The sequence below is a fragment of the Ursus maritimus genome, unplaced genomic scaffold, assembly GCF_017311325.1.
Source record: "Ursus maritimus isolate PB19 unplaced genomic scaffold, ASM1731132v1 scaffold_4, whole genome shotgun sequence".
In the NCBI taxonomy this organism is placed as follows: Eukaryota; Metazoa; Chordata; class Mammalia; order Carnivora; family Ursidae; genus Ursus; species Ursus maritimus.
Window position 1 is genome coordinate 7,131,416 of NW_024426552.1, and position 13,191 is coordinate 7,144,606.

Here is a 13,191-nt window from a genome sequence, read left to right on the forward strand (position 1 = left end):
ATGTTTGCTGCTTTCACCTCAAGTTGAGAGGAGAGCCCAAGGAAAGCTCTTGTGCTGTGAGCGTTGGTGCTGGTGTTTCCCTGGTAGCTCTAATTTGTATTGTGAGATAAGGCTGGAGGAATGGACTTTTCTCGTACCTTTGGTTTGCTCATTAGCCTGCAAAGATCTTGCACATCTATGCAGGACCTCGTGCATTGGTTAACTACGATTTTTTATTTAGCTTTTATAGGCTCCCAAAAATGTGGTTGGAGTTAAGTACCTTTTCTGCTTTTCCAGCTACAGTGGAAATTATTTTTGTTTGAAGCTCTTCAAAAGAAAAAAGTGGCGGGGGGGGGCAGGGAGGAAAAACATAAAAATAAATCAGGACCCAGAAGAGGTTTTTCAGAACCCATTGTTCAGATTCCCTGCCAAGGGAGTCCTGTGGGTTGCCCATGGGTTCTCTGGGAAAGCGGGACGCCTTTGCTGAGCGCCCTAGGTGGCTATTAAATTTGGTGTACTTTCTGGCTTGGTGGCTTTGTGACCTTGTGCTGGTTAGATAGCAATCTCGTGGGAACTGAGCGATGGCTACAAATATCAAAGTTGTAAAGTAAATGTTGAATCAAAGAGATTTCTGGTTGAATTCTTGTAGTAAGTGTGAACATACCTCCAGGAACATCTGACTCCCCGAAATATTGAAAACAAAAACAAAACCAAAAAACTAGTTCTGAGTTCTTCGTCTATGTCATGTGGATAGGTCACTTCTTCCTCCTGTATCAGCAAGCCAGGAACCACAGCTTCTATGGTTCCGTGGGAAGTGACTTGTTACCTTCATCCAGGAACACCCTAGATGTCCACGGTCACAGTTACGAACCTCCTGTTGAGGTTTGAACTTACAGACCTTCCCAAGGGACTTGCCTTCCAGTTGCAGGGTTGTCTTTAACCAGGGAGTGACCTCTGAGTACAAAAAATGCTTTGTAAGGGAAAGACAGATAAAGAGATTTAGAGAGCCAAAGGCAGAAATGTTTTTCTCCTACAGTCTTGTTTTTCCATACCAAACCCTGGACAATATAGTATTGGAAAACACTTTTATCTAATTATTCTATTCTTTCCTCTTTTCCTCCCAGTGGGGAAACTTTCTTCCTTTTATGAATAATCTTCCAGAGGACTTCTTCCTCAGGATTAAAGCATTATAGCCTTCAACCCAGAAGTTATAATTAGACTGGTTTTTAAATAATGTGTGTTCATTTTGTCTTTGCAATTAACAAAAGGAGATATCACTGTGATCAAGCTTTAAGATGACTGTATTCATATGCTTGCATTTTTAACTGAACACACACTGTGGGTCCAGCTATGGCCCAAAGGGTAGCTTCTCAGAGTTGCCCTGTTGCTCCTCCAAGCCTTGGGAAAGCCCGAATTGCTGTAGTTCACTGCATCTGCTCATTTACCAAAAATGAGCAGAGTGCCTGAACACCACTGATCTTGATGGAAAGCCAAGATCAATTTTCATGTCCAAATGAAGGACAGCAGGAAGAACTATTTCAAGAGTTGTTGAATGAAGACAATAGGAGGGAAGAGACTGCTGCTTGCCTAACTCACCAGCATCTTCAACTCTTTATGCATGAAGAATCAAGCCTCCATTATAGCAGCTAAAACACTACACTTCTCAGCTACCTATGAGAAATAAGCAGAAGATGGTATAATAAAGGGTCTGACTCCATTTCCGATATCTGACTGCTTTCAAGCCCCACCTCCCTCCTCTTCTGCCCCACATCTAGGAAGCTGATAAGAAAGCCTAGGTCCTCCCTCCTTTGGTGTGGTGGAAAGTGTCAATCCCACAAGCTCCTACCCATGTGCGGGAACTCTCACCCTGACTTCATCTCCTACCATTAATAAAAGACAAGGCAGTCTCCTTTCTCTGCTGTCTTAAGCTATTTTTGAATCTTCTTGGGAGCCTGCCTTGCTCACCCCATAAAGCCTCATTATGTCAGTAGTGAACATTTCCGTACCCTCCTGGGGCATGCACATATGGTATCATCAGTTTCAACACCTGAACCAAATTCTGGATAGGGTGTCCATCCACCTCTGGAAGACCTCATTACAAGAGTTTACTTAACCGGATGTGTCATTTTTGCCCTTCACCCCTTCCCTATTCCTGCTGGTGGTATAACAGCCAGCCCTCTTGCAATGTGGAGAACAAACCTGTGCTAAGAATGGCTGAGTAGAAAGAAAGAGCGAACCTAGGTCCCTGGTGACCTTGTTACCCTCCCATCCCTACACTGCCTGCTTCTGAGTCTCTCAAGTCATGAAAACAAGACAAATTTGTTCAGCTGCTTGTAGCTGAAGACCATTCCAAGTATAGGACTGTGACTGAGTTGTGTCTCGACGTCATAAGTGGAAGTTAGTACTTTTGCCAGGATGTGAACAGGTGAAAATCAAAATACTTGAAACACCTATGACTAAATCATTCTCAGTGGAGTGCCCTTGTAACTAAGGACATTCACTGGGTATTTTCTGCACCAGATTCCTTTGGGGAGAAACAAGCCTGCATAAGCTCACAGAGAGGACCTGTTTTCATAGCTAGAAAATGGTCTGGTTATTGGCCTACAGTAGAATTTGGAGAGAGGTTCAGAACCCAAGCATTTTGGTTGGGAAGCCACCCATGTATCTAGCTCATACTGTGAATGTACCTAAAAGAACCAAAGTGTCAAGAAGAAAGGGGACAGCTGGGGCACCTGGGTGGCTCAGTCGGTTAAGCGGTTGCCTTCGCTCAGGTCATGATCCCGGAGTCCTGGGATCGAGCCCCACCTTGGGCTCTCTGCTCAGCAGGAAGCCTGCTTCTCCCTCTCCCTCTGCCTGATGCACTGCCTACTTGTGCTCTCTCTCTCTCTCTCTCTGTCAAATACATTAATAAATAAATAAATCTTAAAAAAAGAAAAGAAAGGGGACTGCTTATTGAGTACCAATTCTTTTTCTGATTATATGTTAGATGTGCAAAGAGAAGAGAATATAAGTTTCCTTCCCTTAACACTTGGTGGAGGAGTTAGTGCAAGCATGCTGAAAGGTCATGAAGGGAATGACAAGAGGCTTCTTCAAATATAATTAGAATTTGATTTGAATAAATTGACACATGAAGCCAGTGCAAGTGATGATGAAGAAAACCATGGGAGCCAGATACAGGAAACTGACTAAAGCTAGATCCCCATCACTGCCCTCAATAAGCTAAACAGTATGTCCCATCCTGACCTGGCAGATAATGCAGAAAGGGGAGAGAGCTGGAAGCAGGTCCCCTGATGGTGTGGCTTTTCTATGTAAGCACTGTGATGAAACAACATGACATTTATTTTTTGAGGAAATGAGTAAATACCAAGTTTATAGGCAAAAGGAAGTACCAATATAATTGCAGAATGGAAATGTTAACGTAGTCTAAATCACCTATCTTTACAAAAATGACATACTTGTTCTAGAGATAATCATCTCTGCCTGGAGCTCATCAAAGATCCAAGTATTTTATCTTCACATTTCTCTTTGTTGCTGGTAAAAGTTAACAGACAATTTCCAGAGTGCATCACAGACCAATAGCCGCTGACGTGAAGCAGTTTTTAAAAGTAGTTTTAAATACTCACTATCTTAGCATTTTTGATAGTTCACATGTCAAAAACAAAATGCTAAACATTCATGCTGTTGATCGAGGAAGCACACAATCAAAGAAAACAAGGAGGAAAATCCCCCTCACAAGGCTTCCACCACAGTCCTGCCTGGGGTAGCAGTGGAAGTTTCTATACCTTCTTTTTCAGGAGTAACAAATAAGCTCAAATTCCAGCTCAGTTCTTTGGGCAAAAGAAGAGAGAGTTTAGTCAAAACCTGGAGCGGTTTGTTGACAGATTTTTCTAACAAACAAAGGTAAAAGGAAAAGGGAGGAAACTTCCTAAACTACTTCAAGAAAGGCCCCAAACTAGAGTCTCGGTGTCCAAAAACCTGTTAAATCTACTGAAACCATTTGCTGACCATATTGATTTTTTCTGGAAAGTGAAGGTCTCAGTTAAATTCCCAGCGTTTCTTTATTTTAGCAGGAAACTACTTTACGTGGGTGTCTGGACATCACCCTCTGCTGAAGCATGGAGAAAGTGATCCAGCAACACGCCCAGCCTGCCTGACGGGTACGACCTCTACCTGGATGGCTTAGTCATGAGTCAGAAAACACCTCTGTTGCCAGGCCTGCATTTCATTTCACTCTTAAACTGGTCAGACTTGGGATGCTGAACAAATTTTGAAATTCAGCAATATGAATCATTGTAAAAACCAGTCACTCACTACTCAGCTTTCCAAAATAGCAGATGTCTTTATGCATAAACTCCTATTTATTGAAATGTTTATATAAGCAAGAAGGAACCCTATAATAATACTAATGACAGCACTCAAGCTGGGTGTCTATACCCACAGGAATATCAGACATTGAAGCTTTGGTTGTAATGATTTCGGGGCATTGATGGCCCGTTCAAAAGAAGTTCCCGGTTGTGAAGCACTCTTTCACGGACAGGAGATCTTTAGACCCAGCCTTAGTCAGTCCTTCAAAGAGATCACAAAGTCATGGATTTCCTTAATTGTCATCGTTATATCTTGCTGGAAAGAACTTTAATTTGGATGTTTCTTTTTCATCTACATGGGACCCAGGGCTGCAGTAACTAATCACTTCACCATATTGTGTAGAACTTTTATTCAAAATATGATTCAGGGCTTATTACATATATTAATGTAATATATGTGACTATGACAGCGTGAAGGAGGTGGAAAGGAACAAAGCTGGGTTACAGAGAGGAGATGACACCAGATGGTAACTTGAATCTACAGGAATGAATAAAAAGAACAAGAAATGAACAATACAAAGATTGATATAACAAAGTCTTTAGATATATACTTTCTCTCCCTTCTTAGCTTCCTTAAAAGATATAAAATTATATAAAGTAATAATTACAGCAATTTATTCTTGGGTGTGTACCATATAGAGAGATAACATGTATAACAATAATATTACCAAAATGGCGAAAGAAGAGCTGTGTAAGAGAAAAGTTTCTATTTCTCACTGGTATTAAGTTAGCATAAGTCTAAAGTCAATTTCGGTAAGTTAAGACATATACCATAAACCCTAGAAAATAACTCACCCTAAGCCACTAAGAAAATTAAAAATATAGTTGAAAAGTCATTGGAGGAATTAAAATATTACACCAAAATATGCATTTAATACAAAAGAGAGTAGTAAAGGAGGAAGAGAGGAACAAGATGTGACAGGAGACTTACAGAAAGCAAAAAGTAAAATGGAAGATGTAAATCCAACCATATGAATAACAACATTAAATGGGAATGGATTAAACAGTGTAATCAAAAGGCAGAATTGTTAGATTGGATAAGAAAACATGATTCAGCTATATGCTGTCCACAGGATGCAAACTTGAGATTCAATAATACAAACAGGTTGAAAATAAGAAGGATGGAAAAAGATATAGCATGCAAAGAGCAACCAGAAATGATCTACTCATATCAGGGAAAACAGATTTGAAGACCAAAAATATATATATTACTAAAGATAAACAGGACATTTCATAATGATGAAAGTGTCAATTGATCAAAAAAATATAATAATTGAAAACATATATGCAACTAGCAATAGTGCCCCAAAACACATGAAGCAAAAACTGACAGAACCAAAGAAGAAATAAACAATTCAACAATAATAGTTGATGACTCCTTTATCCCACTTTGAATTGTGCAGAGAACAACTAGGAAGTAGGTCCAAAGGATATGGAATTGAACAACATTATAAACAAACAAGAACCAACAAACATTTATAGACCATTTTACTTAACAATAGAATATATATTTTTCTCAAGTGCACAAGGAACATTTTCCCAGATAGACCATATGTTAGGTTCAGTAAATTTCGAAGGTTGGAAATCATGTAAAGTATGTTCTCTGAACCACAATGGAGTGAAATTAGAAATCTATAATAAAAAATAATTTGAGAAATTAACAAATATGAGGAAATTAAACAGCACACCCCTAAATAACCAAAGAATAAATTGCAAAGGAAATTGGGAAATACTTTGAGATGAATAAAAACTGAACACAGCATATCAAAACATACAGGATACAAGTAAAGCAATGCTTATAAGGAAATGCATAGCCATAAACACCTACATTAAAAAGGAAGAAAGATCTCAAATCAATATAACCCAAACTTCCACCTTAAGACATTGGAAAAATAAGAGAAAACTGAAGCTGAAGTAATCATAGGGAGTAAATAGTAAAAATTAGAGTGGAAATTAATGAAATAGAGATTAGAAAAAACATGTAAAAAATTAATTAAACCAAAAGTTGGTTCCTTGAAAAGACCAACAAAATTGATAAAGACTGACTAAGAAAAATAATTAAAAACTCAAATTATTAAAATCAAGAATGAGAGCAGATTGGCCATCATTACCAGTCTTCTAGAAATAAAAACGATTATAAGGGAATAATATGAAGTGCTCTGTGCCATGGGCATATATGACATGGACAAGTTCTTAGAAAGACACCAACTACTGCAAGTGACTCTAGAAGAAACAAAATAGGAAAACACATATAACAAGTAAAACAACTAACTTACTAACTTAAAAGCTTCTTGCAAAGAAAGGCCAAAGACCCAGATAACTTGATTGGTACATTTTACCAAACAGTTGAAACAAAAATTAATAGCAACAAGTCAAGGGGCACCTGGGTGGCTCGGTCGGTTAAGTGTCCGACTCTTGATTTCAGCTCAGGTCATGATCTCAGGGTCATGCAATCCAGCCCCACGTCATCCGGCTCTGCACTGGATGTGGAGCCTGCTTAAGATTCTCTCTATCCCTCTGCCCCTACCCCCCCAAATAAAAAATAATAAATAGCAACTATTCAAAAATTATTTGAGCAAATAGAAAAAGAGGGAACAATTTTCAACTCATTCTATGAGACCAGTGTTACACAGATACAAAAACCAAACAAATACATCATTAAAAAAACTCTTAAAACTACAGACAAATGTCTTTTATGAATACAGACCAAAAAAAAAAAAAAAAATCCTCAGCAAAATACTAGCAAGCCGAATCCAGCAATATATAAAAAGAATTATCCACTATGACCAAATGAAATGTATCTCCAAAATACAAGCCTGGTTTACCATCCAAAAATCAATCAATGTATTACACCATATCAATAAAATAAAGGACAAAACCACATGATCATTCCAAAAGAATGGAAAAAGCATTTGACAAAATGTAATACCCATTCACGATTTAAAAAAAAACAAAACACTCAACAAACTAGGAAGAGAATAAACTCTCCTCAACACAATAAAAGGCATCTACAAAAAATCTATAATACTTAAGGATGAAAGATTGAATGCTTCTTCCCCAAGATTGGGAATAATACCAACACGTCCCTTCTCTCACCATGTGTGTTTGACATCATACTGGAGGGTCTAGCCTGGGAAATTAGGCAAACAAAAGGAAGAAAACCCATCCAGACCGTAGAGGAAGAAGGAAAATAATCTCTAGAGAGGATTTTCTTATATGTAGAAATAATCTCTAGACAGGATTGTCTTATATGTAGAAAATCCTAAGAATCCACTAAAAAATCATGAGTTCAGCAAGACTGCAGGATACAAGAACAATTTACAAACCTCCATTGTATTGCTATATGCTAGCAATGAGCAACCTGAAAATGACATTAAGAAGGCCATTTTTAATAGCATCAAAAATATTTAGGAATAAACTTAGCAAAAAATAGTATAAGACTTACACCCTGAAAATTACCAAAAAGAATGCTGAAAGGAATTAAAGAAAAGCAAAATAAATGAGAAAGTATTTCATGTTCACGGACTGAAAGACTTCATATTGTTAAAATGGCAGTATTCCTCAAATGATCTGCAGATTCAGTGCGATGCCTCTCAAAATCTCAGCTGGCTGTGTTTCAGAAATTGACAATTTATATGAAAATCCGAAGGACACAGAATAGCTAAAAGAATATTGACAAAGAGCAAAGTTGAGGAACTCACATTTCCTGATTTCAAAACTTGTTACAAAACTACAATAAACAAGACAGTGTAGTACCGGCATAAGGACAGACAGATCAATAAAACAGAATAGAGGCTCCAAATAAACTCTCACATTTTTGATCAATTAGTTTCACCAAGAGGCCAAGATAGTTCAATGGGGCCAGAAAAGTCTTTTCGACAAATGGTGCTGGCAGAACTGGATGTCCACTTGCAAAAGAATGAAGTTGGATGCCTTCGTTACACTACACAAAAAAATTAACTCAAAATAGACTATAGAGCTAAATGCAAGAGCTAAAATTATATGACTCTTGAAAGGAAACATGAAAGTAAGGCTTTAAATATGATGTAAAAAAACCCATAAGTAACAAAAGGAAAAAACAGATAAATTAGAGCTTAGCAAAATTGAAAACTTTCACGTTGCAAATCACACCAAGAAAGTGAAAACACGACCCACAGAATGAAAGAAAATATTTGCAAATCACAGATCTGATAAGGGACTTGTGTCTATATTTTTAGCAACTCAATAATAAAAAACAAATAACAGAATTTAAAAATGGATGATTGATCTGAATAGACATTTCTTCAGAGAAGATAAGCAGCTGGTCGATAAGCACATGAAAAGATGCTCAACATTATTAGTCCTTAGGGAAATGCACATCAAAACCACAGTGAGTTACCACTCGGCACCTGCGAGCAAAGTTATCATGAAAAAGACATGGGATGTGAAGAAATTGGGACCTCCTATGTTCCTGGTGGTGATGCAGAGGGGTTGCACTGGTTTGGAAAACAATTTGACAGTTCCTCAAAATGGGAAACGTGGAGTTATATGATCTAGTAATTCTACTCCTTGGTATGGGCCCAAGAGAAATGAAAACACACATTCACACAAGAACTTGTACATGAACACACAAGTAGCACTATTCAAAATCGCCACAGAGTAGAAATAACCCAGATGCCATCAACTGATGAATGCATAAGTGAGATATAGTTTATTTATATACCATGTTATTCATCAATGAAAAAGGATGAATTACCGACACCTGCTACAATATGGATGAACCTGGAAAACATGATGCTAAGTGAAAGAAACCAGACCCAAAAGGTCACATACGGTATAACGCCATTGATATGAAATATACACAATAGGCAAGTCTGTAGAAATAGCAAGTCGATTGGTGATTGTCTAGGGCTTGGGGATGGGAAGGGCGGTGGCATGATGCTGAAAGTGGATGAAAATGTAACTTTTGGGGGGATTATCAAAATGTAAAATTGATTATGGTGATTGTACAAGTCTGTGAACAAACTAAACGTTGTACGATGCACTCCAAATGTGTGCGTTTTTTGATATGTGAACATCTCAATAAGGACGTCAAAAAATCTAATCTATACACATCAGTCATGTAGTATGAGTTTTGGTTTCCCGAGAAAAATTATTACAGTAGCATTTTTCAATGTGTTGCCACTATTGACATTTGGGGCTAAATCATTATCTGTTGTTGGCGAGTGTTCTTTGTCCTGTGCATTGTAGGATGCTTGGCTGTATCCTGGGACTCTACCCACTGGGAGCCAGCAGCGTCCCGTCCCCTAGGTATGACAACCAAAACTGTCTCCTACCTTGACAAATGTCCCTGGAAGGTGCAGAATAGTTCCACTGGAGAACCACTGTGCGGAGGGCTTAACAGCAGTAATTGTATGACATCAACATTTCAGCTCTTACTAACCCTTTAGGCTGCTAGAAACTTAAACACTTGCCCCTTATTTCTCACAACAAAACTAAATAGATTGTTTTCATTACTTTCCACTTTTGTCCTGGAGCTCAAGGGGAAGCCAGTGAGGAAAATGGTCTAGGTGCAATCATAACTTTCCCCAGACCGGTGCCTGCATTGTCTCTACTTAACGGCTATACCCGGGGTTGTAATGTAGCCTGTGTCTAATGAAATGTTAAATTTGCTTGCCACACGTTTAGTAGACAGTCCTCCTAAATAAGAAAATATTTAGAGAGGTAAAAATCATTTATCTTTTATTCTATTACTGGTTATGGAGTTAATAGCATGACTGTCTATGCAAAGTAAGAAAAAAAAGACAAGCAGGATTCCATGGAGATCTAGATAAAAATGTTTCACTTGAATTTAATTCTTTTTGGCAACTCAGCCAAGTGAACTTCTCAATCTGTATTCAAGGAGTCCCACAAAAACTTCAGTGATTGGAAAACACGAAAGTTGATTTCCAAGTAAAGCAAGAAGGCATGTGATTGATTCTACCACTGCTTAACACAAAGCTGAAAAGGAAGGAATGAGAAAGATTAATCATCTTGAAACCCCAGGAGAGGCCAGAATCAGAATTGTGAGTCCCGGGGAGAAAAAAAAAATGAGAAAAATGTGACGAATGTGACAAGAGGGTGTTGAATCAGTCACTGATAAAAGGGAACGGGTCGCTCCCTCACCAAGTTGCAGCAATAGAAACAAACAAGGAAAGCCAAAAGCCAATGCAATGGGAAAACATGTCGGTTTTATGCACACATCCTCACAAACACATTACTCACCACGGAGTAGTAATGCTCCTCGTCATGTACTCACTTCATGCTACGAAAACTGGATGTCTCCCATTGACTGACTTTCCCTGCACAGCAAAATCATGCAGTCTTTCCATTACGGACCTCCCATGCTAATGCAATGCCCCACCGTGTCCTCCCGGACGTCTAGAAAGGACATCAGGATGGGGGGTGCGTGGGTGGGAGGTGGTCGGAGGCGTGCACTCTGCCTTTCCACATTGCCCGGGATCAGCCGGGAGCACAGCCAGTATTTTCCAGCTCGTTTGTGTTAGTGATTTCTTGCTGTGCCCTGCACTGATTTCTTTTTCCAATCTATCTGATTCAGAGGAACGGACACCATCATCGTCGTGCTCCAGTACTGCCCTTTACACTCACACCCTGATCTGAATATCTGGCATGACATTTTTTCCTCTCCTTGTGACTACATCTTATCCTGGACTTTTTCATCGTAAAGTTCTGCCCGCTCTCTCATGCTGAGCCCCCAGGTCCAAAAGCCCGAATGACCACGGCCACGTGTTAGGAGAACGGGAGGCCTCTGGCCACCAAGCTGGCTGTCGTGCAAAGCCATTCTGCACCCCTCTTGGCTTTAACACTTACCACTCGGACTGGTCCTGTTTTGTTCCTCGGGGAAATCCCGGACTCCAGGGTTGAGGGCAGGAGAGGACGAGGAAGCCCTCCGCGCAGAGCGTGTGTGAACGCCAGGTGTGCGCGCCCTCACCTGCGCGTGTCCCTGTTGCTACGCGTGGAGTGCGAGGTAGAATGAGAACCTCGAGTCACCTCAACGAAGGCACCAGGGCCGTGGATGTTCAAGCTCTTCTCCACAGACTTTCTAGTCTCACAAGGAATTTCTTCCACGTCTTGGAGTTGACAGGAATTGGACAAGCCTTGGTCTTACCACAACCCAGCGCATTGGGCAATCTAAGGGCGGGACTCTCCCTCAACGTTGGGGTTGCCAGTTCAGTAGGGCCTGAAGTTCCTTTTCTGAAAAGGAAAGTTCACGCTGTGGCAAAACTGACTAAACACGGTTTTTTTGTTTGTTTTGTATTTGGTGGGGGTTCCAGTTTTAATCAATCTGAGTGAGCAAAAAAAAAAAAAAAAAAAAAAAAAAAAATCAAAGGAAGAATCACCTGGTGAAAATGTTCCATAAAATGCAGACTTTCCTCAACTTTGGATATTTTCCCCTCTTTGTCCTTCTGCTCTTCTGTTGGGACAACCACTTTGTTGTTGAGGAAGTTGAACAAAATGTAAATGGAGTTGTGCTGGCAGAAGGTGCTTTCCTATGTTGTTTGGGAGAGATTACAATACATCGACTTTCCTGACTGCCTCAAGCTTCATACAACTTCAGCCTTCCACCAAAACTCTCCTTTTAATGATAAATGGTTCTCCTATGATTCTGAGCCTCACAGAGGACCTTCCCTGGAAGCGGTTTGTATTTACGCCATCTACTGGGTGTTGGTGGAACTGCAGATACTGCTGCTAACAACATTTATCCTTGTTCTGTGCCCAAGGCTTCCAAGAAAATAGAGGTCTCTCTCAGAAATGATGAACAATTTAGGAAACACAAATATACGGTATATCACTTAGATCATCAGGTGTCCCTGAGATGTTAATTTTATTTTTAGAAGTGTTTTTTTTTTTCAGGAAAGGAAATGTTCCATATTTTAACTCTCCAGTTCTTCATGCTCCAAATATTTAAAAATACTGCATAGCATTAAAAAAAAAAAGCAACGCTCAAAAGAGGTTCCAGAAACATGTGACCTGATATTAAAGCAGATGGGAGGGAGTGGAGTGGATTTTGGCTTTGGAAATGCAGGAAGCTAAGTCTTCAATACCCATACAGGGACAGAAGTTGAGGTCTTGGAACCAGACAAAGCAAGAGCAGGAACTGAGATTACCCCATTAGGACTGGACTGTGAAAGCTGGACTGGAAAATCACCTACTCATTAATAAAGGGTTACAACAAAGAAGGCTATTTCTTTCTGTCCGGATTTAGGTGCAAAGGTAGAAATATCCTTAAGAATCCAATAGCATAGCCCTTTCTGATCACAAAGTTCAAATTTGCATTCCCCCACTTTGTCCAGGAATTCCCTAGCTACGAAATAAGCACAAAACTTGTTCCAGACCAATGTGTCCCTTTGGAATCTTAGCAGATAAGCAAAACCAAAACCAAAAACAAAACAAAAACAAAAACAAAAAAACCCAAAAAACTCTCTTGAGAAAAACTCTGATAACCCAGACCACATGGAAAAAAGACAAACCTCAATGAAGATTAGTTCCCATTTAAAAAAATTAAAATATTCAAGGACACAATACACCCCACAAGGTGGTGAGCAGGCACACAGTGCATATCAGAATTAGAATTCTAATAGCAGATATATAAGAAGATAATTGAAAGAGAATATCAGATAAGAGTGTTTAAAATGATTGAAGATACAGGTTAAAAAATGGTAGAGAAAAGGAATAAACAGATTAGGAAAAACCAAGCTATATCTTTGTGAAATAAAACACAGTTACTGAAATTAAAATCTCAGTTGGCAGGCTAAGTTAACAGAAGAGATATGGCTGAAGAGAATATTAGTGAACTGGAAGACAGGTA

The 13,191-nt window shown here is 39.3% G+C and overlaps 1 protein-coding gene across 3 annotated transcripts in view; it reads right to left on the reverse strand.

Annotated features, from left to right (window-relative positions):
- KCNJ15 (potassium inwardly rectifying channel subfamily J member 15) overlaps positions 1–12,099 on the reverse strand; it is a 73,972-nt gene extending 61,873 nt beyond the window's left edge. The window contains exon 1 of one of the 3 annotated variants that reach the window (XR_571337.2): positions 11,193–12,099. The gene's annotated coding sequence lies outside the window, so the exon portion shown is untranslated. The remainder of the gene's footprint in view (positions 1–11,192) is intronic. The other 2 variants (XM_040621902.1, XM_008701904.2) reach the window with 2 other exon arrangements.
- Between the last annotated feature and the right edge of the window lie 1,092 nt (positions 12,100–13,191).